Below are 27,369 nucleotides of genomic sequence, written 5' to 3' on the forward strand. Positions count from 1 at the left end.
TTTCCTCTCTGCCTCCTTAATCCCCCTTGCCCGAGAAAACAGAGGCAGATGGCAATCAGGGGACGTTCCTGAAGGGATTCCTCTCCTATATCTATGAACCTCCTTTGTATTAATTGTCATTGTTTGCCCAGATGCTCCGCATTGAGCGATGTCTGACGGGTATCCTGATTATCTTATCAAATGCTAATGTTTTGTGTAAACTGTGTCTGGAACTATGAATTTGGAACCCCACCTTATGTGTGATGCAGTTTCTGACAGTTTGTAGAGGGGGTGTCCTCCTTCTCCATGCCAAAATGTAAACCCTTTAAAAGAGATGTTTCTTCTTGGTTCTGGGTCTCTCTTGCCTCCTTGCTAGGAGGGGAGGGAACTCTGTTGCAACAGAAAAATGAAGATCTGCCTTGCTTTCACTGCTTCTGGTCTGATAGGAAAAGAAACCCGTTTTCTTCCTCTCTCGAGAGAGAATTTGTGAACATCCAATGAACGTTGGGAGATTCAAGACAGAGAAAAAGAAAGTACTTTTTTTATGCAGTGCATAAACTATGGAAGTTGCTTCCACAAGGAAGCAGTGATAGCCACCGACTTGAATGGCTTTAAAAGAGGACTGGACGAATTAATGGAGAAGGAGAGGGCTATGGGTGGCTAATAACCGCATTTGGTTATGCTCTTGAGATCGAATCCTGATGATGGATCAGGCCAATGGCCCATAAAGGGCATCTAGTGGGCCACTGTGAGAACAGGATGCTGGACTAGATGGCCCATGCTTAATGTCCTTATGAGTTGCAGTCCATTTGGACTTCAAACACCTGTTGACTCTATTCTCCATTTCACCCTAACGCCTTGAGAAAAACCTACGGTACAGCCGTTTTCCTCCAGGTTCAAATAGATGACATGTTCCCCAGGAGTGGGAAAGACACAGTCATGTCCCGAGCAACAAAACAACAAAACAAAATTGCACAAGATGTGGTAGAAGCAGGAGGCCAACATGACTGCAACGGCCTCGTGTGATGTTCACCAAATAGACAGCTGGGGACGTCCATTCCTGTTAACTTCCTCCCATCAGGCCATCCTACTGCTCATTTTCTACCTGGAATGCTATAGTTGTCCCTCCCTGGCTCCATCAAAGACTCCATTCTCATTCGGAAAGATATTGTTGCACGTCAGCCCAAACTCTGAGTGGCAAGAGACTCCCAAGGATTCCTGCATTTATCCGGGGTTCAGTTTCCTTGGGATGAAGGTCTACTGAGACTGTGGTGTCTTCAGGATATACCTTCTACCCCCCAAAGATACAGGATCCGAAGAATCAGGAGGGACTCGGGGCATCATCCAAACTGACCCCCACCCACTCACAACAATATTTGGAAGGGTTTGGCATTCAGATGGCTGAGAAGACTGCCAAAAATATAACCTGTTTCCTAGACAGAAATCTAAAACTGTGTGCTTGGTGAGCAGTCGAAGAGATGCTTAAGACAAATCCAGATTTGCTATCACCAAATTCTGAGGCAAAATAATGCTCACTGAATTTGAGGGTTTTCATATCAAGCCTAGCACAGGTCTCTTGATCCAAGGCCTTCTGGTTGACTGTGATGTTTTTAACACCACAATGGCTTAAAATTCAGAGCCAATCTACCCTTGATGCAAAACAAAGTGGTAGACCAGACCACAGAATTCTGGACCGCACAGCTTTAGGTTGAAACTGGAGAAGGCGCATATTTAATGTTCCCTGCATGGAGAAATCTAGCACAGCAGGGTGGGAAGAAAAAGGGGGAAGAAGAATTGGAAAATTAATTATGAATATTTTTGGGTAAAAGGCTAGATAATATTGGGTAATAAAGGTAAAGAGAAGTATGATGGGTAAATGGTTAAAAAGAAGCTATAAATTGGAAAAAAGAAGGTAATCTTAGATTTGAAAACTGCAATAATTAGTGATTGATAAGGAACTCAAGAAGGGGTAATGAGGAAGTCCGAAATAGTTGGATTAGAAATGGGAAAATATGATAATGTTGTATGTCTTTTTATCTTTATTCTGGATTTTTTCTTTTTATCTTTCCTTCACTCTTCTATATACAATGAATAAGAATTATTTAAGGATAAGGTTATGAAATGGGATTTAAGACGTAATTTTATGATGTCTAGATAAGATTTGGAAATAGTAGGAGTTAATTATTAATAAGGATTGTAAGAAGGGGAAGGGAAGAGGTTTGAAGAAGTAAGAGGTGATATACATTGTCTTTTTTGAATTTTTGTATCTCTCTTTTTCTTTTTTCTTTTTCTTTTTTCTTTTTTTCTCTCTATGCAAAACTCAATAAAAATACTTTTAAAAAGAGAGAGAGAGAGAAATCTAGCACAGCAGGGAGAAAGGTTTCATGTGTCCCTCTCCCTGACTTGCTACTTTATAGACTGAAGTGAGATGATTTGTGTGTGTTCATGTTTTAAAGAATAAATCTTGTAAGGAGCATTTGAATATATGAGTCGCCACTTGAGAAGCGCAGAATTCAGAGGACTCCTCATTCTATCCAAAATGGCAAGGACCCACTGCCCCAGATCCTCTATATGACCTCAACCACGGACTGGTATGTTTCTCCCATTCTTTTTTTCCATCCCGCTTTCCCATTAGGTACCAGCAATCTGTCGCAGCTCTCTAAGCCCCAGAGTCTGTTTATCTTTCAAGATACAATATAGACTTCTCTCTGTTTGTTTTTCAAAGTCATTACTTTCCAGAATGGAGATAAGGGTGTGTGCAGAGTTTCGGGGTGGGGGGAGGCTTTTGTGAACTTAGCTTTGCTGGCTCTGCTCAAAAGATATCTGGAACAGAGGGGGAAGAAAAGAAAAACAGGACCAAAATCCAGGGTTCTGAGGTCGAGATGAGACTTCACTTTAATGACATGGCAACACCCTGACCACTGCAGCCTATTATTATTATTATTATTATTATTATTATTATTATTATTATTAGCCACCCATCTGACTGGGTTGCCCCAACCACTCTAGGTGGCTCCCAACAAAATATTAAAGCCCATGTGCTATTAAACTTCAGGCTGGATTACTGCAGTGCTTTATATGTTGGGCTGCCCTTGGGCCCGGTTTGGAAGCTCCAGCTGGTGTAGAATATAGGTGCCAGATTGCTGATGAGAGCATCTGCTCAAGAACACAGGACACCATTCTTAATACTCTCTATACTGGCTGCCCATCTACTACGGAGGCAGGTTTGAGCTCCTTGTACAGTGGTACCTTGGTTCCATTCCTGTAGTCCGTTCGACTTCCAAAACATTCAAAAACCAAGGCGAAGCTTCTGATTGGCACCGGCGCCCTGGCAACAATAGCCAACAACAGCACCGGACATTCGGCTTCCGAAAAACGTTTGAAAACCGGAACACTTACTTCCAGGTTTTCGGTGTTCGGGAGCCAAAATGTTAGAGTACCAAGGCGTTCGAGAACCAAGGTTCCACTGTATTAATTTATTAATTTAGGTCCAGGGTACCCTAAGGATACCCCGAACCCTTCTATCCCAGCTCGCTCACCGAAATCACCTGCAGGAGTGTTGCTGGTCGTTCCCCAAGTCTTGTTAAAAGGTGACATGAAAGAAGTTTATGAAATTAAGCCTGGCATGGAGAAAGTGGGCACAGAGAGGTTTTCCTTCCTCTCTCACAACACTAGAACTTTTGGGTATCCAATGAACAGATGAAAGAGATTTCTAACCGTTTCCCCGTCCCGATTTAGCAGCCCTCAGTAGCAAGCGCCTGGCTGGGAGTGGCAATTTCCTCCTCAATAAATATCCAAGCCGGCCGTTAATTAAAACCTTTCAATGCTGATCTCATCCACCCAGCTCATACATTTTTATGGGAGGCGCCTGCTACTCTGCGTTCGTTCAGAGAGACGAGTGGACGCCGTGAAATCCTTGGGTTGTAAAGCATGGGAAGGTGGATTCTCCCACCCCACCCCCACACCCCACGATCTCTTGGCTGCTGCACAAGAGCTGGAGAGATCAGCACTCTGGTTTTTCCAAGTGGCCTCGCCCATGGCTAAGCTGGAAAGTGGTTCTGCTGCTGTTTGCTGCCTCCCGGTACAGACAGATCAGTTTTGCAGGTGTTCAATTGTAAGTCCGCCTCATCCTGTTTCTGCATCATTCTGTGTTGGGTCTACAAAAAAGTCCTCAAGGCAACAACAGAGGAGAGGAGAGACCTCTTGAAAAAGCCCCCTGGCTCACAGAGGGAGGTGTGTGTTTTTGCTCTCTACATACGTCCTTTTGACTCAGCAATACCAGGCACGCCCTTGGAAAGGAACATCTTTCATTCCACTATGTTCTTGTACCTCAGAAGAACACTTGCTGGAGAGTTCAGGCTTTTTCTGCTGCTCCAGAGGGGCAGACATGAACCAACGGATTTAAACGGCAAGAAAGGAGATTTTGACTAAACATTACCACTGTATTCTGCTCTGGTCAGACCTCACCTGGAGTACTGTGTCCAGTTCTGGGCACCACAGTTCAAGAAGGATACTGACAAGCTGGAACATGCCCAGAGGAGGGCAACCAAAATGGTCAAAGGCCTGGAAACAATGCCTTATGAGGAACGGCTTAGGGTGCTGGGTATGTTTAGCCTGGAGAAGAGAAGGTTAAGGGGTGATATGATAGCCATGTTCAAATATATGAAAGGATGTCATATGGAGGAGGGAGAAAGATTGTTTTCTGCTGCTCCAGAGAAGCAGACACGGAGCAATGGATTCAAACTTCAAGAAAGAAGATTCCACCTAAACATTAGGAAGAACTTCCTGACAGTAAGAGCTGTTTGGCAGTGGAATTTGCTACCAAGGAGTGTGGTGGAGTCTCCTTCTTTGGAGGTCTTTAAGCAGAGGCTTGACAGGCATATGTCAAGAATGCTTTGATGGTGTTTCCTGCTTGGCAGGCGGTTGGACTGGATGGCCCTTGTGGTCTCTTCCAACTCTATGATTCTATGATTAGGAAGAACTTCCTGGCAACGAGAGCCGTTCAAGAGGGGAACGGGCTCCCTTAGAAGGTGGCGCTCTTCTTCCTTGGAGGCCTTTAAGCAGAAGTTGGGTGGCCATCTGTCAGGAGTGCTTTAGTTGAGATTCCTGTGTTGCAGGGGGGTTGGGCTAGATGACCCTCAGGGTCCCTTCCAACTCTATTATTCTGTAGTTTCCTCCAGGCAGCTCTGAAACACATTGGTAAACTGCCGGCATCCGCCAAGCACCTTCCAAGCCCCGACTTGCCAGCTGGAAAGATAGAGGGTGACAAAACGTCGTTTCATGCTTCCCTTGATAAATGCCAGAGGGGGCTTTGCACACAGATGGAGAGAAAATCTCCTGCCCCCACCCCACTGCTCCTATCTCTGGAGATTTTCAATCAGGAAAGGCTGTTTTCCACCTGAAGTGTGGGTCGCGATGCACACAAATTAAACTCCAAGCCTTCCCTCCGTAAGTCTATGTTAGGCTGCTTCTCCAGGGACAGAGGGCGGTCATGGGAGGAGGCAAAGATGGCTTGGTGCTGACAGGTGCGTCAAATATGGGACAACAGAGGAATGGAAGGGACAGGGAATGCTGTGTCTAGAGGACAGGCTGAGCCAATATATTGAGGTGTAGTGGTTACACCATCAGACCTCGACCTGGGAGAGACCTGGGTTCAAATTCCACCTTGCCCATGAAGCTCACTGGGTGACCATGGTCCAGTCACGGCCTCTCAGCCTAACCTACTCCAGAGGGTTGTTGTGGAGATTTCATGAGGAGGGGTAGAACCATGTATTTGAAGATGGCTATCACATCACCTCTTGGGGCTTATCCACACTTACTTGTCCTTTATGCTGTCCTTGCATTGTTCACTCTTTCCCAACGAAAACCCACTCTCTAAAGCTGAATTGGAGCAAATGGCAATCCTCCAAAACCCCGAATTGCCATTTGTTGCACTTCGGCTTTAAAGAGCAGCTTTTTGCAAGGGGAGCTCTGGGGTGTGGGGGCTCTCAGACATGGAGCTTTAAAGTCAAACATGGAGCTTTAAAGTAAGGACCTGTGACTGGAAAGAGCAGGGCAAAAGGTAAGGGTGCCTAAGCCCTCTTCTCCAGGCTAAATGAGAACTGTTGGGTAGTGACGGTAGTTTGTACAGCCAGTTCGTTTCTACAATTCCGATTTACCACTGTGTCCAAAAAAGTAATACTTTGTACTGGAAGAAGCAAAGATCACCAGTGCTGAAGCAATGATTCTTCAACATCAACTTCGTTGGACTGGTCATGTTGTGCGAATGACTGATGGTCGTCTTCCAAAGCAACTGCTCTTATTCTGAACTTTAAAATGGAAAGCATAATGGTCAACAAAAGAGGTTTAAAGACTCTCCCAAGGCAAATCTTTAAAAATGTAGGATAAACACCGACAACTGGGAAACACTGGCCTGCGAATGCTCCAGTTGGAGAACAGCCAAAGGTGTCATGGGCTTTGAAGACACTCGAACTCAGGACGTAAGGGAGAAATGTGCTAAGAGGAAGGCATGCTTGGCAAACCCTCACCGTGATCAACTCCCGCCTGGAAACCTATGTCCCCACTGTGGAGGAGGAGGAGGAGGAGGAGGAGGAGGAGAAGGAGGAGGAGGAGGAGGAGGAGGAGGAGAAGAAGAAGAAGAAGAAGAAGAAGAAGAAGAAGAAGAAGAAGAAGAAGAAGAAGAAGAAGAAGAAGAAGAAGAAGAAGAAGAAGAAGCCTTAACAGCTCCCTTCATCCTTAACCATTGGCCACGCTGCCTGGGGCTGATGGGCTCCAGCAAGATTAGGAGGGCCAGAGTTTTTCCTGCAATCTAAATACAGGGTGAGCAGGTGCGGCAGGTTCAGCACTGGGTTCAGCACTGGAAACCCCTCCCCACCCCCCAAAAATCTCCCAACAACTACTAATGAAGAGTTGGTGTCCTTGTGAATTAACTATTTCTAGCGTCAACTTGGCATTAGGATTCGGGGCACGTCGATGCAGAATTTTTAGGTTCTACCGTCTGGCACTGGAAGAGAATGGCCTGTTCTGCCATGATCTTTCTGTTAACTGCCTGCTCAGTACAAATGCAGCACACATTTTGAGTAGGTGGCTGAAACGAGGAGGATACACAAAAGGTTGCAGATGTTCTTCATCCCAAAAATCTTGTGTTCTGCGCCCGCCCCCCCGCCCCCGCCCCCGCCTAGCCTGCAAAAGGTTTGGCATGTGGAGAAGCTAGACCCTGGATCCATCCTGGGACAGTTACGGAGCCAAAAGCATTTCCTTGGAGCAGCAAACAGACCCCAGTTAACAAACAGCTGCAACCGTCTTCCACAGCTGGTTTGGACATATTGACCTTTAGAGAATAGACCCAGCCAGCCCTGATCACTCCTCTTGCTCCACACGGATGACCAACGGTGCACTCTTGCACCAAAAAGCCTTTAAATTTACAGATGGGGTAGATCTGACCTCTGCTTTATAGACTAGTCAGCATCACTTTCCAAAGGGGCTTTCATCAGATAACATGAGTGCCACTCTGGTTTCCATCTCACTGTGTTCTTAAAACAATCCCCAGATTTCTGTGGTGTGTAGGGGTTGCCCATTAGCCTGGCACCCCCAATGGCTGATGATGCCCAGAGCCAGGGTGAGGGCAGCTCCCAGAACCAGTTCAAGGCTGATGTTCTTCTGTTCCGTAATCTTAAGTCTCCCACGGCAACTGCTGGTCATTGGCTTCCTGAATACTGTGTTCCTAACATGCCCGTTATTCTGACCAGCCAGGTGTTCCCAACTGAAAGCCTGCCATCCCATAGGATGTTTGACGTTGCTACAGAGAGAGTTAAGGATCAGACTCTGAAAATAATATAGAAGAACAAGCTTGTTTTCTCCTGCTCTGGAGGGTAGGACTCAAACCAATGGCTTCAAATTACAAGAAAGGAGATTCCGACTAAACATCAGGAAGAACTTTCTGACAGTAAAAGCTGTTCAACAGCAGAATAGTCTCCCTTGGGAGGTTGCAGACTCCTTTTTGGGAGGTTTTTAAGCAGAGGTTGGATGGCCATCCGCATTGGTTGCTTTAGCTGAGATTCCTGCATCGCAGGCGGTTGAACTAGATGAGTCCAACTCTACAGTTCTATGGTTCTATGTTTCGATGATGTGACTTTTGCTGTCATTGTGATATTCAGCTTATTTTTCTGCTGCTGTTTGGTTAACAGGGTTTTATAGATTGCAACTACTTTGATGTTGTTTCTAGATAGATATCTTTATTGTCATTGTCCCCTTGCGGGAACAGTGAAATTACTCGGTTGCTACATCCACTCATTCTGCATAATCCAAAATTACAAAACCTAATTAAAAACAGTAAATATAATACAAATAACAAGTAAAATAAGATGACTTCAAAGTCCAGGCTTTCCATTTAACGCCAAAATTGCTCTAGAGAAGAAACTGTTCCTGGGACGGCTTGTTCTTGCCTGCATAGTTCTATATCTCTGTCCCGATGGCAGGAGCTGAAAGAAATGGTGACCAGGGTGCATTGGATCTCTTGATATGTCTAGTGCTTTTCTATGGCACCTGGTGGTATAGATTTGTTCTAAGGTAGAGAGTGGGCAGCCAATAATGCTCTCTGCTGTTTTAATAATTCTACACAGCCCTGCTCTGTCCTGGGAAGTACAGCTTCCGTACCACACACATAAACCGTACGTGAGCACGCTCTGTATGGCACAGTGATAGAAGGCTGGTACGAAATTATGTCATTGCCTGCCTACCAGAGGGATTGGACACATTCCAATTTGCCTACAAAACGAAAAGATCAACAGAGGATGCCGTGGCAATTGCCCTCCAAGCTGTTCTTGCACATTTGGAGCAGCGGGGGAGCTATGCCAGACTGCTTTTTGTAGATTTCAGCTCGGCATTCAATACCATTCTACCGCGACGTCTGATAACTAAATTGGGAAATCTGGGGCTCCCACTATCACTCTGTGGGCGGATACTGGACTTTCTTTCAGATCGCTCCCAGAGGGTCCGGTTGGGCCCTTATATGTCTAACATGCTAAAAGGCGAAAAATTTATACGATCTGAAGAGAAACCAGAGTAAATGTGTCATGGTTAAATGGGCCCAGGACCTAGGAAGGCCAATTTATAAAGCCCAATGGGATAAACTATGGAGAGTTACAATGAAGTTTACGGCCTGTGCTAGAATAAAAGAAAATATGTTTAAAATGGTTTACAGGTGGCATCTAACACCAGAAAGGATGTCCAAAATATATAAAAATGAAGAAACTAATTGTTGGAAATGTCAAAATAAAGGGGGAAATTATATGCATTGTTGGTGGGGATGTGCTAAGATTAAGGAATTTTGGGGAAAAGTTTACGAGGAATTGAAAAAAATGTTAAGGATCACCTTTAAAAAGAACCCAGAATATTTTCTATTGAGTCTGGTACCTGGAAACCTCCCAGAGGATAGGATAGATATTTTTCTTTACTCCTGTGCAGCAGCAAGACTGCTGATCGGTCAGAAATGGAAAAAAGAAGAGATACCCACAATTCAAGAGTGGCAGTTAAAATTAATTGAATTTATGAACCTTGATAGAATGACAGCGGCAATTAGGAACAAATCGAAACAAAGTTCCAAAAAGAAATGGGAATATGTAGAGGAATATTTTAAGAAAAATGATATTAAAACAGAGCTGGTGATCTGTTTTGACTAGCTGACCACAAGGGTTCTTATTGGGAAATTTGATAAGGAGGGAATCTAAATTTAGTGTTTGTTTTTAGGGGAAAGTAACGCAAGTAATGGAGAAAATCTAAAGGAAAGCGATGTGTTAAAGTTCGGAAGTTGTTTTACTTATTATTGTACAAACGAAATGTATATTTCTTTTTTCCTTGTATGGATTTTAATATGAATTAATAAAGATTTTTTTAAAAAACTAAAAAAAAATATATGTCTAACATGCTTAGGACTAACACAGGAACACCACAAGGATGTGTGCTTAGTCCGCTCCTTTATACTCTTTGTGATTGTGTCGCTGCCCACCCTAGAAATAGGGTTGTCAAATTTGCAGATGACACAACCGTGATCGGACTCATCTCTGATAAGGAGGGTGAAACGGACTATAGAGATGAGGTGGAGCGGCTAACAGAGTGGTTTCTTGTTTGTAAGCCACCTTGAGATTCATTTGAATGAAAAGCAGCATAGAAATGCAATAAAATATCAATCAAACCAGTGACCTTCATTCCAAAGACACCAATCTCTGGAAAAGCACAGGGAAACCCTGGAATCTCGTGCCACTTGGTGACTGGGCGCACGCGAAAATACATTTCTTTCACACACACACACCCTGGCCTCCTTCCATCGAAGTGGTGTCACAGGCTTCAGATATACTATAAAAGTCAGGCAGACCTGTTTATCAGAGTATCAAAAGCAGGAAGAGTATTCACACCCCAAATGGCAATCCCTCTTTCAAACCAGTCTCCAGATCTCTTGACAAAGTGGGCTTACTCTTTTGCGTAAGCCTTGACCCCCCCCCCCACAAAAGCCTTTAAAAATGCACAGCTGGTTGAAAGTCAGGCTGCTTCCAACTCTTTCCTCCTCCGTGTGTTTTCTAAATCCTCCAGAGTCACAGGGCTGAAATCCGAGCACAAGATGTTGATGTTAAATGAGGAAACTCTCGTTTCCTCAATACCAGAGCCCTGATGAAAACTCTCCCGGAGAAATCTGCAAGAGGGAACTATGAACAGATGTCCTTTTAACAACACAAACAAGGAGAGAATTGAAATTGTCGGTCGCAACTAACCTTCCACAAATCTCGACACTTCCTTCATTCCCCCCCCCCTCCATTTGCTTTGCTTTCCTGGTCTAACCATTGCAAATACATTGTTTTCACTTCTGCAAAAGAAAATCCCCGTAAGCTTTTTTTTTTTTTTGCTACATTCTTTCTTTCTTAACCTTTCCATCCCTTTACACTGAAACGTGAGGAGTCTTTTGTATTGCACAAAAGAAGAAAGTCCTGGCCTTAAAGCAATTGGACTTTCACCAGGAAATAGCAGGGGGGTTTCAGTAAGTCACGCCAAACCTCGCCTCAGTTTCCCTGTCTTTAGAGGGGGACCTTAAAGGAAATCTTTCAGAATAAATCCTGATAAAAAGAAAGAGATGTTGTGGGCAGGTGGTTAGCCTGTCTGGGAATTAGGTAAAATAAAAAAATTCCTTCAGTAGCACCTTAAAGACCAACTAAGTTTTTATTTTGGTATGAGCTTTCGTGTGCATGCACACTTCTTCAGATACAGTGAAATGGAAGTTTCCAGGCACTTATGTAGAGAAGGGGTGGGGAGGGGTAGGGATGGGGAGGGGGGATCACTCAGAAGGGTGGTGGAAATGGGTGATTGACTGACTGATAGCTGTTGATGACCGGAGACGACTGCAAATGGTTTTGCATGAAAAAGCAAGGGTGGAGATGGCTGAAGATCGCTTATCATGTATAATGAGATAAGAACCCGATATCTCTGTTCAAACCAGGTCCCTCCATGGTTTTGAGCTTGGTGATAAGTTGCAATTCAGCAACTTCTCTTTCCAGTCTATTTCTGAAATTCTTTTGTAGTAAGACAGCTACTTTGAGATCTTGTATAGAATGTCCTGGGAGATTGAAGTGTTCTCCTACTGGTTTTTCTGTCTTCTGGTTCCTGATGTCAGATTTATGTCCATTTATCCTTTGGCGTAGGGTTTGGCCTGTTTGTCCAATATAGAGAGCTGAAGGGCACTGTTGGCATTTGATGGCATACACAATGTTAGAGGATGAGCAATTAAATAGTCCTGAGATGGTATGTTGGATGGTTTGAACAGAGATATCGGGTTCTTATCTCATTATACATGATAAGCGATCTTCAGCCATCTCCACCCTTGCTTTTTCATGCAAAACCATTTGCAGTCGTTTCCGGTCATCAACAGCTATCAGTCAGTCAATCACCCATTTCCACCACCCTTCTGAGTGATCCCCCCTCCCCACCCCTTCTCTACATAAGTGCCTGGAAACTTCCATTTCACTGTATCTGAAGAAGTGTGCATGCACACGAAAGCTCATACCAAAATAAAAACTTAGTTGGTCTTTAAGGTGCTACTGAAGGAATTTTTTTATTTTACTTCGATCCAGACCAACACGGCTACCTACCTGTAACCAGAACTATGGGAATTAGGTAAACAGCCTGTGTTCCATATTGAGTCACACTCTCCTCGAAGGAGCAAATTTGTAGCCTGGGGCTACTCATCAATGCAGCACTATCACCTCCAGCATGGAGTGTATATTTCAGCTGGTACACCAGCTAAGGCCATTCCTGGACTGAGATGGCCTTGCCATAGCCTAGTAGCCTTACTGTAATCCAGTTTACATGGGGCTGCCATGTTGGAAGACAGAGGAGAAATGTGACCTTGTTAATTCTCCTTGACCTCTCAGCGGCTTTCGATATCAACAGCCATGGGATCCTTCTGGGGTGGCTGTCCGAGTTAGGGGTGCAGGGCCGGATTTAGATTTGATGGGGCCCTTTTAAACACAGGCATTTGGAGAAGATCCCTAACTTGGCAGAGAGAGAGGCAGAGAGAAAGAAAGAAAGTGAAAGAGAGAGACAGAAGACCTGAAATATGGGGCAAAACTGGTTCAATTCAGAACATGACATTTTACATTGAAATTCAGGGCAATCCTGAATTATACAGGACAGGTGGGAAGGGCAGCGTTGGGAGAAAGAGGATTCACGCTGGGAGAGAGTGGCAGCTGAGGAGTCAGATTCTGGGGAGGGCCAGCAGTGTAGCCCCACCCCCGGTCCCCTCTATGGGCACTGCATCCATGTCACCCCCAGCAACTGTTCCAGACTCGCCTCCAGTCCCAGTGTTGCCAGAGCCCCAGAGCCGGATCTAGGTTTGACAAGGCCCTAAGCTACTGAAGGTAATGGGGCCTTTTATATGTCCAGCTGTCCTTTGTCAACAACAAATTGTCGCTGTTTTTTGTGTTGAATATATGCTACGTGATAATTTATGGACCTAATAGGTATCTAAAGCCATTTGCTCATGTTGCCATGCAACCCGTCCATGCAGAACGTAGGCACCCTATATATAGAAATGAGCAAACCAGTGACGTTTTAGGGAGCAGGCTAGCAGGTGGGACCTACTACTTACATCATAGGAGCCTACACAACACAAAACACTGTTGCTGTACCGTATGTAGGTTTTATTTAATTTGTTTTTTTACTTATATTTTGGAAATGTACACCAAGGTTTGTTTTTCTTTAAACCTTTATGGGGCCCCCAAGAAAGTGGGGCTCTAAACTATAGCTTGTTTAGCTTATACGCAAATCTATCACTGTAGGGGTGGCGTGGTACCCCACCGCTTTGCAGCGGTTCAGGTCCTACTTGGGTGGTTGTTTCCAGAGGGTGATGCTTGAGGAGTCTTCTTCAACCCCGTGGAGACTTCAGGGTTTGATTTTATTCCCTGTCATTATTCCTAACCCTAACATCTACATGCTTGTTGTCTTTGTCCATGGAGTTTTCTTGGCAGGGATACTGGAGTGGCTTGCTAGTTCCTTCTCCAGGTGGATCACGTTCAGTCAAAACTCTCCACTATGACCTGTCCATCTTGGGTGGCCCTGCATGGCATAGCTCATAGCTTCTCTGAGTTATTCAAGCCCCTTCGCCACGACAAGGCATTGATCCATGAAGGGGATCCCATGGACTGCAAAAAGATAAAACCTATCCATTCTTAAGGAAATCAGCCCTGAGTGCTCACTGGAAGGACAGATTGTGAAGCTGAGGCTCCAATACTGCGGGAGGCAGTGCAAGACAGGAGTGCCTGGTGTGCTATGGTCCATGGGGTCACGAAGAGTTGGACACGACTAAACAAGTAAACAACAACAACATCTACATGAAACGACTGAATGGGGTTATCCAGAGTTTTGGAGTATGTTGTCAGCAATATGATGACGACCCACAGTGGGGGGAGGCCTTGGGAAGGCCCCACTTACCATCCATTCAAGTGGCTTCTCAATGGCTAGGAACTTAAAGACTTCTCAATGAGAGAAAGACAAGCCAGATAAAATGGGGCAAACCAACACCAAACCTTGGTTACGTTAAAAAGATGTTAAAATGCCATATTGTATTCATTTATATTATGTAGAAAGATGTACCACTGATGAACCCCAGGTAGGCGAAACAGGATGATTATTCCGGAAATCCTTGTCTTGAATACACAGAGGCATATGTGGATTAGAAACGGCTCTAATTTGGGACTTTATGAATGAACTGGTTTATTGGGATTTTCATTTACTTTGTCGATCTTTACATGCTGATTTTGTATGAGAAAACCTTTGATATTGTGAAATATACATTGAAGAGTATTATTTGCGCGCAGCCGGTTACGTTGTGTGTGTTTGTGAAGATAAAATGGGGCAGCAGCAGCAGCAGCAGCAGACCAGAAACTAAGGGACAGTAAACAAAACTTCTTCTTTTTTTAACGAAGAAAGTGAATTTGTACATAACTTTAGTGAGTTTTAGGAAATAGTCCTCCCTTGCGAGACTAGGGATGGAGCAGAAATTTGTTCAGAAATTTGCATCCTAACACAAAGTGACATAATTCACGCTTCCCAAACCAACACGCAAACCAAAAGGCAGCCATACACTTCTCCAAATTTTGCAATGCAGTTCCCCAAACAAACAAAAATGCGTACAAAATTTAAATTTACTGCCACACACCTCTTTCTTTCCACCAACTTTCTGTTTTTCATATGCACGTCTTTCGTATTGGCTTATATTAACATAATTCCTAACATTCGGGTCTCCATTTATTTTCAGTTTTTCATTACACGCCCCCCTCTGCCTCCAAAAAAGCACTGAGACAATATGGAAGCATTTATCTGAGCTTCTTTTTCATTTCTTTTTTAAGAATCATATTAAGAAAAAAATGCTTGCAATATTAAGCAAATTGCATAAAAAATATTAGTAGAAATGTACACGAATGTCCGTACACATTTTTGTGCAGACCTTTGACATGAACTAAATTTAATATGGGAGAAAGGAGAAATTGAGAGATACCAAAATGGACATTTTCACCCGTCCCTACCCAACACTACTTTTGAATCAAAATATCTAAATGGGCAAACATGCAGTTCAAGCTCATGGAAGTACAAGCTTTTGATACCTATTTGAAAGACCTTTCCGTGAGGGGAAACGGTTGAGTGGGAGAGATGAAGAGCTAATTTAGGAGTGCAAAGCATGATTTAAAGGGGTAAGCTGCAGTTGTGGTGATTTCGGACCACAAGCCATCTGACTTAAGTGAAGGGATTGGGTTACATGTTCCCATCCCCTCCATTCCCCCAGCAAGAGAAAAAGAAAACCACTCTTTTTCTCAGCCAAAGTGCTGAGAAAAAACTTCAACCAGGAATATAAAAAAGAGATATTTTCAAATATCTAAAGGGCTGTCACATGGAAGATGTGCTTGTTTTTGTGCTACTGCAGAGGGTAGGACCTGAACTGATAGATTCAAATGACAAGAAAGGGGATTCTGATGAAACATTGGGAATAACTTTCTGAGGGTAAGAACTATCCAACAGTGGAATGGACTCCTTTGGAAAGTGGCAATCTCTTCTTCCTTGGAGGCTTTTAAACAGAGGTCAGGGATTTTTAAAGCTGTGTTTCCTTCTCTAGATGACCCTTCCAACTCAACAATTCTATGATTCTATGAAATTTGACAGTAGAGAGTCCTTAGGTGAGTCCATCAGTCAATGCCAAAAGGACCAGTAATGAGAGGGATGGATCTAGAAGTGATAGCATTGTCTACTAAGATGCCTTGCACACTGGGCTAGGACCGTCGGTGCATGTGCCCTAGCATCGTCTTCTGCGGGTCAAAACAGTTCTTCAACATCTCCAGGAAATGGACTTCCCTCGCGCTGCTTTCTAAGATTTCTGCCATAAATGCCAAAGGATTGAACCCGTATATAAGGCATATGTCTTGCCCCAAGCTATCCTCTCTTCTGATAGTTGGCAGCCTTGGCCTGAGATTCAAAGGGCTCTTGGCCGTGCTGTTCTCAGTGAGATCCCTTGAACCCCCGAGAGGCAGGGGATGGAAATGGAAAATCTTTTCCTGCCTTGTCTAAATTTCTTTGGTGTTTCAGGCAATGTGGGAATGCAAAGTTAGAATGCTGAGGCATTGGGGGGGCATATTGGGACACCAGCAAATGCCCAATGTTACCATTCTCTATAGCAAGCCTTACCAGGCATGGGCTGGATCACTCCCGCGGAGATCCTCTGTGGGCCAGGCCGGTGCAGCGCGACGCCAGAAATCGCGTCAGCGCATGTCCACGGTGCCGGAAATTGCTTCTGCGCATGCCCAGGTGCCAAAAACCGTGCCTATGCAGAAGCGATTTCTGGCGTCTGGGCAGCTTCTGGCCCGTGGGCCACAGGTTGGGGACCCCTGTTCTATAGCCACCACTAAATAAAGTGCATTGCCTGTCTGTCACACAGAATTAGAAGGGACTCTGAGAGTCTCTTTCTCTCCCTTTTGGATACCAACCCATCACTACCCCAATCTCTAGCTCCTGTGAGGCCACCAGGATCAGGATCAGTCCAGCCCATCATCACATAGACCCTAGAATAGATGGAGGTGAGATGGAAAATCAGCTTACCTGCAGTGAGGAAATGCCAGACTCCTGGGTCCACCCTTCAGAGGAACTGATCCTGGGCTATATCAACAGCTGCTCAGAGTTGGCCAACTGCGTTGGAATGAAACCAGCATTTCTTACGAGGACTGCTGAAGTGGACGGGTGTTGTCTGGTGCCAACAAATCAAGGTGTCCCTTTATTTAAGAGAGAGAGAGAAAAGCAGAGAGGGACTTTTGGATATAGGCTGCAGAGCTTCCAGTCAAAAGCACCTTCTGCTGGTACTGGCATCTCAGTGAGGAAGTGGCTTTATTATTCTAAGAAATTGTGGTGAAGTCTTCCTTCTTTCCACAGCTGTCGTGCAAAGTCAGCAGCAGCAGCCATTGCAGGAATGGCGCCTCACTTCTCCAAAGAGGCTGTGGTCAACATCTTTGCTGCCAGGGGCAAGTTCTGGCCTCGTCGGGCAGCAAGCAGGGTTCTTTGGGTCACCACAACCAGTTGTCCACACCAGAAGACACAGCCAATGTTTACACTGGTCGAGGGATTTGGGTAGGGACCCAGGTGGCGCTGTGGTTAAACCACTGAGCCTAGGGCTTGCTGATCAGAAGGTCAGCGGTTCGAATCCCTGTGACGGGGTGAGCTCCCGTTGCTTGGTCCCAGCTCCTGCCAACCAAGCAGTTCGAAAGCACGTCAAAATGCAAGTAGATAAATAGGAACCGCTACAGCGGGAAGGTAAATGGCGTTTCCATGTGCTGCTCTGGTTTTCCAGAAGCGGCTTTGTCATGCTGGCCACATAACCTGGAAGCTATACGCCGGCTCCCTCAGCCAATAATGCGAGATGAGCGCCGCAACCCCAGAGTCGGTCACGACTGGACCTAATGGTCAGGGGTCCCTTTACCTTTTATTTAACTTTCAGATTGGGAAAGGTTATGGGAAACTGATTTGAAATTCTCGGCATGTTGTACGCTGAAAGAAAATTGTATGAAAATGATGTACCAGTGGTATTTGACTCCTAGTAAGTTAGCAAAAATGTAGAAGACAAGTACAAAACCCTGCTGGAAATGTAAAGAAAAAGAAGGTACCTTTTATCATATGTGGTGGACGTGTAAGGCAATGAAAGCATTCTGGGAAATGATATATAATGAATTGAAAAAAATGTTTTACATAACTTTTGTAAAAAACAAACAAACCAGAAGCATTATTACAGTGGTACCTTGGTTCTCAAATGCCTTGGTTCTCCAATGCCTTGGTTCTCAAACACCGAAAACCCAGAAGTAAGTGTTCCGGTTTCCGAACGCTTTTCGGAAGCCGAACGTCCAATGCGGCTGTCGGCTATTGTTTCTGGGGCACCTGCACCAATCAGAAGCTGCGCCTTGGTTTTCAAACCTTTCAGAAGTCAAATGGACTTCCAGAAAGGATCAAGTTTGGTGCTTTTTGCTTTTGCTTTTTTTTGCTATTTATTTTGCGTTTTTGTTTTTGAGGCTTTTTTGGTTACCGGTAATTTCTTTTTGTGACTGTGTGGAACCCAGTTCAGCTACTGATTGATTGATTGATTGATTGTGTGACTGCGGAAGTGGATAAAAGCCCCCCATCCAAACAATGACTATCATCGGGCAAGGTAAGAAAATAATAATAATTTTAATTTTCATCATCTACAATACTGTTTTATTTATTTTATAGTACAGTTCATTGATTATTGCTTTCATTTTATGGATCAATGGTCTTGTTAGATAGTAAAATTCATGTTAAATTGATGTTTTAGGGGTTGTTTCTAAAAGTCTGGAACGGATGGATCCATTTTGCATTACTTTCTATGGGAAAACGCGCCTTGGTTTTGGAACACTTTGGTTTTGGAACAGACTACCGGAATGGATTAAGTTTGAGAACCAAGAAGAAGAAGAAGAGAAGAAGAGTTTGGATTTGATATCCCGCTTTATCACTACCTGAAGGAGTCTCAAAGCGGCTAACATTCTCCTTTCCCTTCCTCCCCCACAACAAACACTCTGTGAGTTGAGTGGGGCTGAGAGACTTCAAAGAAGTGTGACTAGCCCAAGGTCACCCAGCAGCTGCATGTGGAGAAGCAGCGACGCGAACCCGGTTCCCCAGATTATGAGTCTACTGCTCTTAACCACTACACCACACTGGCTCTCAAGGTACCGCTGTATTAGGAACTGTAGGTACCAACATCCCAAAGGAACAGGAAATACTTTTCTTGTATGCGACAATAGCTGCACGCATGTTACCGGTATTAGCCCAGAGTTGGAAAGAAGAAAGAGTCCTGACAAGAGAGGAATGACAAATCAAGCTGATGGACTACGCTGAAATGGCAAAACTGACTGGAAGGCTCAGGAACCAAGAAGACAAAAACTTCAATAAAGTATGGGGAAATTTTATAATTTCACTGTAAACAGATGAAAACATTAGCCGGATTTTAATAACACTTGTAATGTAGCAAATGTCATAGACCGGGGTGGCCAACTCCCAAGAGACAGCGATCTACTCACAGAGTTAAAAACTGGCAGTGATCTACCCCCTTTTGGGGGGTTCAGGTCAAAGTTTTTTTTTAGGAAGGGGGGTTCAGGTCAAAGTTATTGAGTTTTTTCAGGGAGGAGGTAAAATTTTGAGCTTTTTTTAGTGGAGCCACAGTTGTTCAGCTTCTTTGGGGGGGGGGGGAGCCAATGATCTACCAGTGATCTACCGCAGATGTCCAGTGATCTACCAGTAGATCACGATCTACCTGTTGGACATGCCTGTCATAGACAATATGGAAAAGTACAATATATGGATTGTAAAATAATATGCAGTTAAGAGGGTGTAGAATAGGACCCATGGAGGGGAAGGTGGGAAGTCTAGAGATTTGGAGAAATCTCTAAATATGGATATGTAATTTGGATTGCTAAAATTAATATTTGTAAAACCAAATAAAAAATTTTATAAAAGAAAAGAACACACAACCAATGTTGGACAAGCCCAGCACAGCAGGGGTGGAATGTTTGCTACTAGAACCAAAAGATCTACCAGCCCAAGCAAGGTGCAAAGCACATATAATTAGAATGAAGTGATAGGGTACCTCTGAGCCTAGCAATTTATTTTTTGTACCAGAAACAAACTGAGCTCAGATTTTATTATTTATACCCTGCCCATCTGACTGGGTTGCCCCAACCACTCTGGGGCATATATAAAAACATAATAAGACATTATATGCTTGTTGTCTTTGTCCATGGAGTTTTCTTGGCAGGGATACTAGAGTGGCTTGCCAGTTCCTTCTCCAGGTGGATCACGCTTAGCCAAAACTCTCCACTATGACCTGTCCATCTTGGGTGGGCCCTGCATGGCATAGCTCATAGCTTCTCTGAGTTATTCAAGCCCCTTCGACACGACAAGGCATTGATCCATGAAGGGCACTAGGAGAAGGGGACGACAGAGGACGAGATGGTTGGACAGTGTTCTCGAAGCAACAAACACGAGTTTGACCAAACTGCAGGAGGCAGTGGAAGACAGGAGTGCCTGGCGTGCTATGGTCCATGGGGTCACGAAGAGTCGGACACGACTAAACAGCTAAACAACAACAATAAAACATTAAACATTTTTTTAAAAAAACCTTCCCTCTACAGGGCTGTGTTCAGATGTCTTCTAAAGCTTGTATAGTTACTTATCTCCTTGGCTCAGGGGGTCTCATAACTCCATACCCTCCAACATTTCTCCAATGAAAATAGGGCTGCCTTATGGAAAGGTGAGACATTTCGGGATCAAATCAGAAACCGGGACGGCTTCTGTAAATCTGGGGCTGCCCCTGGAAAATAGCGAGACTTGAAAGGTCTGCAAAAGTATGTATATTAGGAGGGATTCGCACTTAAATGTTGGTGAGGTTTCCTGAGGACTTTAAGAAGAAGGGGCAGGGGGACGATTCACCACCTGATGTGGAGAGCTGAATTTAAGGCTGGGGGAATGAGAAATTGCATCTGGCAGAGTCACACACACACACACACACACACACACACACACACACCCTATACAGCAGCCTGAGGCTCTGGAGATTGGCTGCTAGTCTGAGTAAATCCTGGGCTGAGCAGGAAACAGGCTGACCTGATAGAAGGCAGGCTTCCTGCGTTCTCTCTGTGACAAGGCTGGCTCTCGTGCCAGCATTTGAGAAACCCACCTGATGCAAAGCCAATGCTTTCCGCTTTCTCCAACAAATGACGACTACAGGATGCTAGAATGCTCCAGGAATAGAAACTTTTTCTTTTTCAATGTCATGAGTCATGCACGAGGATGGATTTGGGGCAGTGAATGTCTGAAACCCTGGAGAGACGAGGCAAGACAGCAGAAAATACGGAGCAAGGGCGACCCCTTGTCTCAGTATAACACCGCTCCCTATGTTCTTATGGCAATGACTTTCCAGCCTCTTGACATCTCCCTCTACTCCATACTTTTAGCCAGAGATGCAGGAACTAGAGCTGGGCATCTTTCTGCACGGAGAGGTGGGGGAACTTTTCTGACCCAAGGGCCACATACATTTCCCATCTGCCAAATGTCGGGGGGGGGGGAGGCTGTTTCAGCAGAGGGCGTGACCAAAACAAAGACGAGCATGGTCACACCCATAAATCGCACACAGGACACACAAGAAATAAAAACGCCCTTGTGATTTCTGCATTGCAGGGGGTTAGACTAGATGAGCCCTGGGGCCCCTTCTAACTCTACAATTCTATGGTTCTGTGAAACACAGGTACGCACGCTCACATGCATGGCTAGGCACACTAATTCCCCACTCCATCACACAGTAGTGGTTGGGCAGAGGGGGAGGAATAAATTTAAAAGCTGCCTTGGGAAATTTTGTATGTTTGTTTGTCTGTTTATACCCCGCCCAACTGGCTGGGTTTCCCCAGCCACTCTGGGCAGCTCTCAACAGAATATTAAAAACAGAATAAAACAGGCATAAGCAAACTCGGCCCTCCAGATGTTTTGGGACTACAGTTCCCATCATCCCTGACCACTGGTCCTGTTAGCTAGGGATCATAGGAGTTGTAGTCCCAAAACATCTGGAGGGCCGAGTTTGCCTATGCCTGGAATAAAACATCAAACATTAAAAACTTCCCTAAACAGGGATGCCTTCAGATGTCTTCTAAAAGTCAGCCATTTGTTTATTTCCTTAACATCTGGTGGGAGGGCATTCCACAGGGAAGGTGCCACTACTGAGAAGGCCCTCTGCCTGGTTCCCTGTAACCTCACTTCTCGCAGGGAGGGAACAACCAGAAGGCCTTCAGCGCTGGACCTCAGTGTCCGGGCAGAACGATGGGGGTGGAGACGCATCTTCAGGTATACTGGGCCGAGATTCATTCAATAATAAATGCAAACATCAGAAAAGACCTGCTGGATCACCCCAGATCCATATCTAGTCCCATAATGGCTGTTCAAGTGACCAATGGCAGCCCCGAAGTAGGGCTTGAAGTTAGCTGACATTGAGGCTTCTTCATTTAAAGGTAAGTTTCTAGTCCTTAAGGTGGGGGAAGTATACTTAGAAGTGTGTCAAGATTTCCTCTGGACATCTCAGGAGAAGCCAATGGGTGACTGCAGAGGATTCCCAGTGATTTTGGGGCAGTGGTGGAGCTCGTGGCACTTCGCTCTCGTCCAACAAGTTAAAGAAGGTAAATGAATAATTAAAAAAAAAAATGACAGAGGGGTGGCCTACATGACCTAGTGGTGCTCCCAGTTCTGTGATTCTCTGTTGCGAAAGCAGCTCCGAAGCCAGGCAATCTGGACCCTGGTGGGAAACGCCTTCGCAACACCTGCTTGTCTCAGCTTTCAGTAGGGAAATGGTTTTTGTATTACACAGCGCAGTGAAGTCACTGTGTCTCTGCGATGCTGCACACACCCCTTCCAGAGGTTTATTGCCGATTAAACTATTTCACAACCACAGAGAACTTCAGAACAGGAGAAAATGTGCTTGCTTGGCGTTTGAAGTTCAGCTCTGCACGAAGCGGGGGCAGAAGAAAAGGAGAACAGAATCCAAGGCGAACAGATGTCAGAGCAGGAATGCTGAAGCGTCATCTACGTTGCAGGGAGGGGGGGGCGACAACTAGCAAAACAGCATACTACCAAGAGGGAACCCCCCCCCCCAGATTCTCCTCTGCAAAGCCGGGTCCCAAATATTTTTCTGGTCGCATTTTAATTTCAACATCTACACCTGGCTTCCAGTGAATTTTTCACAGCAGACCACATTTGATGGTATCAGCTAACTAATGGCATTGAGTCAAATATTCTGGGCTAACTTCATTTTTGCACAACCAATCAGGAGACAACCCTTTTTAAATACCAGAATTCAATTCTGAAACCCAAATTCTCTCTTCTCTCTCTCTCTCTCTCTCTCTCTCTCTGTGTGTGTGTGTGTGTGTGTGTATTGGCAGGGGGAGAATCAAAATTCAAGATCGAGTCGGCCTCATTTCAAACATCCATTCTCTTTCTTCCCATCTGAGCAAAACTGGTCTTGCCGAACTGACAGAACAACTAAGGACTTCCAGAGTGCTCTCTTTCGATCCAGCACCTCAAGTTCTTCAAGTTTTAGCTGACCCTAAACACAGTTTGCTAGATGAAAGCAAAACAGGAGGAGGAAATACCTTTGGGATTAGTTGAATTTTCCACCGCTTCTGCCTCGTAGCTCACGCTTTTCTTCCCCACGAGAAAGAGAAGCTGCACCAAATCTCTCCAAACCGTTGCATCAAGGCAGGGAGGAACATTTCCAAGTTCTTTCCCAGGAGCTGGTAACAGAAAAAGTCCTTCAGTAGAGGCGATGCCCTTTGCACATGGTCAGAAAACGTTTGGGACTCCTCTTCATCCTCAGAAGTGGCTGCTCCCAGGACACGCAGATCCTCTAAACTGAAGTCATGAAGGCACAACGTGTGCATATCATCTCCCTTTTAAAGAGCAGAGGAAGAGAACAAGACGAAAGGAAACAAACAAGCCCCACCAGAATATCAGGATGAGAAATTTGGCAGGGATTCCTTCCCTTAAATCAGCAGCTGGAAGGAGAGGGCGTAACCCACTGACCTAGGAAAGCTGGCTGACATCCTGCTGGCGAGCAGTAGACTAATAAGTGCTGGTAGTGGGAAGAACCCATTGCCAGACTTTGCTCTCTTTTTTTAGCACACCGGGATTCTTGCTCGGGGCACAGTTCAGAAAAATCAAAGGAACTGAGGTCTTTGGAAAAGAGCCTGGCCTGTTTTATCTGATGAAGGTTCAACAGGCTGCGCTCTGCAGGTGGGGACAGCATTGGAGGGAAGGAGGGGCTATTCAGGTAAAAGGGGTCTCCGTACAAGAGTTAGAACATAAGAACATAAGATGAGTCTGCTGGATCAGGCCAAATGTCCACCTGGCCTGGCATCTTGTCCTCACCGTGACCAGCAAGATACCTCAATGGACACAAAAGTTGTTGAGTTTTTGCAAAATCCCAGCTATGTCCAGGTGTGTTACAGCCCTACCTCTCTCCTCCTGAAGCTTCCAACAGTTGGTATTCAGAAGCATTACTCATATCCTCCAACATTTCCACAATAAAAATGGTGTTGTTTAGTCGTTTAGTTGTGTCCGACTCTTTTGTGACCCATGTACCAGAGCAAGCCAGGCACTCCTGTCTTCCACTGCCTCCCGCAGTTTGGTCAAACTCATGTTCGTAGCTTCGAGAACACTGTCCAACCATCTCATCCTCTGTCGTCCCCTTCTCCTTGTGCCCTCCATCTTTCCCAAAATCAGGGTCTTTTCCAGGGAGTCTTCTCTTCTCATGAGGTGGCCAAAGTATTGGAGCCTCAGCTTCAGGATCTGTCCTTCCTGTGAGCACTCAAGGCTGATTTCCTTCAGAATGGATAGGTTTGATCTTCTTGCAGTCCATGGGACTCTCAAGAGTCTCCTCCAGCACCATAATTCAAAAGCATCCATTCTTCGGCGATCAGCCTTCTTTATGGTCCAGCTCTCACTTCCATACATCACTACTGGGAAAACCATAGCTTTAACTATGCGGTCCTTTGTCAACAATAGAAATAGGGATGTCCTATTTCATAGTTGTTGCTGTTATTGTTGTTATTATTTTACAATTATACCCTGCCCATCTGACTGGGTTGCCCCAGCCACTCTGGGTAGCTTCCAACATACATATAAACATTAAACATTAAAAAAAGGAAAAAACCTTCCCTATACAGGGCTGCCTTCAGACGGCTTCTAAAGGTTGCATAGTTACTTACCGTATTTCCTTGGCTCGGGGGTCTCATAATGCCATACCCTTCAATGAAAATAGGGATGGCCAGCATTCCTACAATGAAAATAGGGGCATCCTAAGGAAAAGTGGAACATTCCAGGATCTAACCAACAAAGTGGGACGGATTCTGTAAATAGGGGGTCTGTAAATGGGAGGGGTCTGCATTGCTGCCTGTGGAGGCAGAGCATAGCCATTTTGGATCATAACCATTGGTAGCCTGATCGCCCATGAATTATAAGGACATGAGAAGGACCCGTCTAGCCCAGCTTCCTGTTCTCATGGTGGCCAAACAGATATCTCTTCTTGGGAAGACCACAAGCTGGATCTGAGCACAGCAGTGGCCCTCTCCCTGGTCCTGCTCCACATCAACTGGACTTCAGAGGCACAGGCTGTAGAGCAGCCTTCTGCGCTGAGAGAGCTGTGACCTTTCCCCAGATGGACAGCCAGACATCCTGGCAGCACCCAGGCCACGGGCCTCCCTCGAAACAGGCACCCACCCACTCGCACCGCTGGATCTCATTTGCCTCTTTCGCAACCCCTTTCTCTTTTCTGGTTTGCTCTGGCACCTGGCGGAAATTGTCCTCCAGGCTGCCGGGATCTCCCCCATTCTGGGAAGCGGCTGGGCAACGCCGGATGAAGCCAAAGAAGCTGGGGTTGGGGGGGGGGAGATGTTAAGGATGGCTGGGGTTATTGCTTTGCTCTCCCCTCCCATCAGCCGATTTGCAAAATAAGCAGCCCTAAGCAAAAGTTATTTGATTTGCGCAACGCACACTGCCTCGAGCGTCTTCCGAGGTGCAAATTTAATCGAGATAAATAGGTAATGCATTGTTTACGGGGGCGATGATGCCCCAAATGCTCACGAGGTGGTTTTTCTGCCTGCCTCTTCCATAATCGCTTTGACAGCAAGTCCTGGGATGTTTTGTGTCCCTGCCAACTTTCGCTAGAGAGGCAGTTCTGCCCCCTGGCTTTAGTTAGGGACTGTAAAGAGGGGTTTCCACCTGTGCCTTCCCGAGAAGCTGGCAGCCGCTTCCATCTTCCCCTCAGATCTATTTGCATGCCTAACTACCAATGCACCAAAGGGAGGGGCAGCGATTGTCCCAGTCAACAGGCCTAGAAGCAAGAAGGTGTGTGATTAATGTGGGTGAGAAACTCTTTATCGTCTGTATTTAATGATATGATGCTGGCGGTTGTTTTTCTGAACCAAAACAGCTCTCCAGGCAGCAAAAATGAGGTCTGGATCTTACTGGGGCAGCAGAAGCAGTACAGTCATACCTCGGTTTAAGTACAGTACGCTTCGGTTGGAGTACTTTAATAATAATAATAATAATAATAATAATAATAATAATAATAATAATTTATTATTTATACCCCGCCCATCTGGCTGGGTTTCCCCAGCCACTCTAGGCGGCTTCCAACCGAATATTAATACAGTACAGCATTAAACATTAAAAACTTCCCTAAACAGGGCCGCCTTCAGTTGTCTTCTAAAAGTAAAATAGTTACTTTCAGTTTAAGTACCCCGCGGACCCGTCTGGAACAGATTAATCCACTTTCCATTACTTTCAATGGGAAAGTTCGCTCTGGTTAACTACGCTTCAGGTTAAGTACAGACTTCTGGAACCAATTGTGTACTTAAACCGAGGTACCACCATACTGTCAAATTGGCCGCTGCTTGTTTTTACCCACAACTTCCCTCGGAACAATGCTAGGTGGCAATGTAGCTTCATTCATGAGGGCGGGGGGGGGGGGGGTAAAATGGAGGCCTGCCATTATTGCTTGAAACTGGAGCAACAGCGAAAGAAAAAGGAAAAGCAGTGAAAGAAAGAGAGAGAAAAATAGGCCTGCTTTCGTCCGCTTCTCGCCCTCAGTTCAGGTGGAAGTTCCTTGAAGAGAACTTTCAGCCCAGCCCTCATGATAATGGGCACCAATTGCAGAATTCCGCTGTTCTGCATGCAGAATTTGAGTGCATCAGAAAGACAGAAGCAATCAGTGCTTTTTTCTATTAAAAAAAAGTTTAGGGGTACTCCCATTTTGACTCAAGAAAATCCCTATTTTATAGTTCAAATCTGGGAAAATAAATACAGTAAATGGACAAAAGTACAAAGATTTATAAAATGTTTAGAAGGGTATGCGTACTCCTGTGTACCCCCAGAAAAAAAGCACTGGGTACAATAAATTCCATGGCAGCCGTGGGCAGGCCCAGCGAGCGCCGGCCCCTCAAGATTGTGGGGGGGGGGATGTTCAGCCCCGTCTCGATATTTGGGGGGGGGGCTATGTCTGTCATCATGCCCTCCCCTGAACAGCTGCCCCAGGAGAATGTAAACTTTCATATAAATTTACAGACTGTTTCGCTGTAAAACAACAACATAATACTGAGGGGCTTACAAAAAAGATATATAAATAAGTGGAGCTCTTTTTTTCTAGAAAAATAGGTGCCAGTACTCACCATGAAGTTGTTACAGTAAGCGCCACACTTTTTAACAACAAAAAGAGGGGCTGGCGCTGTGTACTCTTAAGTACCCCCTGAAGAAAAAGGCACTGTCAAT

At 45.1% G+C, this 27,369-nt stretch overlaps 1 protein-coding gene across 4 annotated transcripts in view; it reads right to left on the bottom strand.

The window, feature by feature from the left end:
• Positions 1–23,599, bottom strand: part of CMKLR1 (chemerin chemokine-like receptor 1) — a 32,937-nt gene extending 9,338 nt beyond the window's left edge. The window contains exons 1-2 of one of the 4 annotated variants that reach the window (XM_035120426.3): positions 23,196–23,596; positions 16,609–16,778 (exon numbers count right to left, since the gene is read on the bottom strand). The gene's annotated coding sequence lies outside the window, so the exon portion shown is untranslated. The other 3 variants (XM_060276327.2, XM_060276328.2, XM_088671475.1) reach the window with 3 other exon arrangements.
• Between the last annotated feature and the right edge of the window lie 3,770 nt (positions 23,600–27,369).

The sequence above is a fragment of the Zootoca vivipara genome, chromosome 6 (assembly GCF_965207765.1).
Source record: "Zootoca vivipara chromosome 6, rZooViv2.hap1.1, whole genome shotgun sequence".
Taxonomy (NCBI): domain Eukaryota; kingdom Metazoa; phylum Chordata; class Lepidosauria; order Squamata; family Lacertidae; genus Zootoca; species Zootoca vivipara.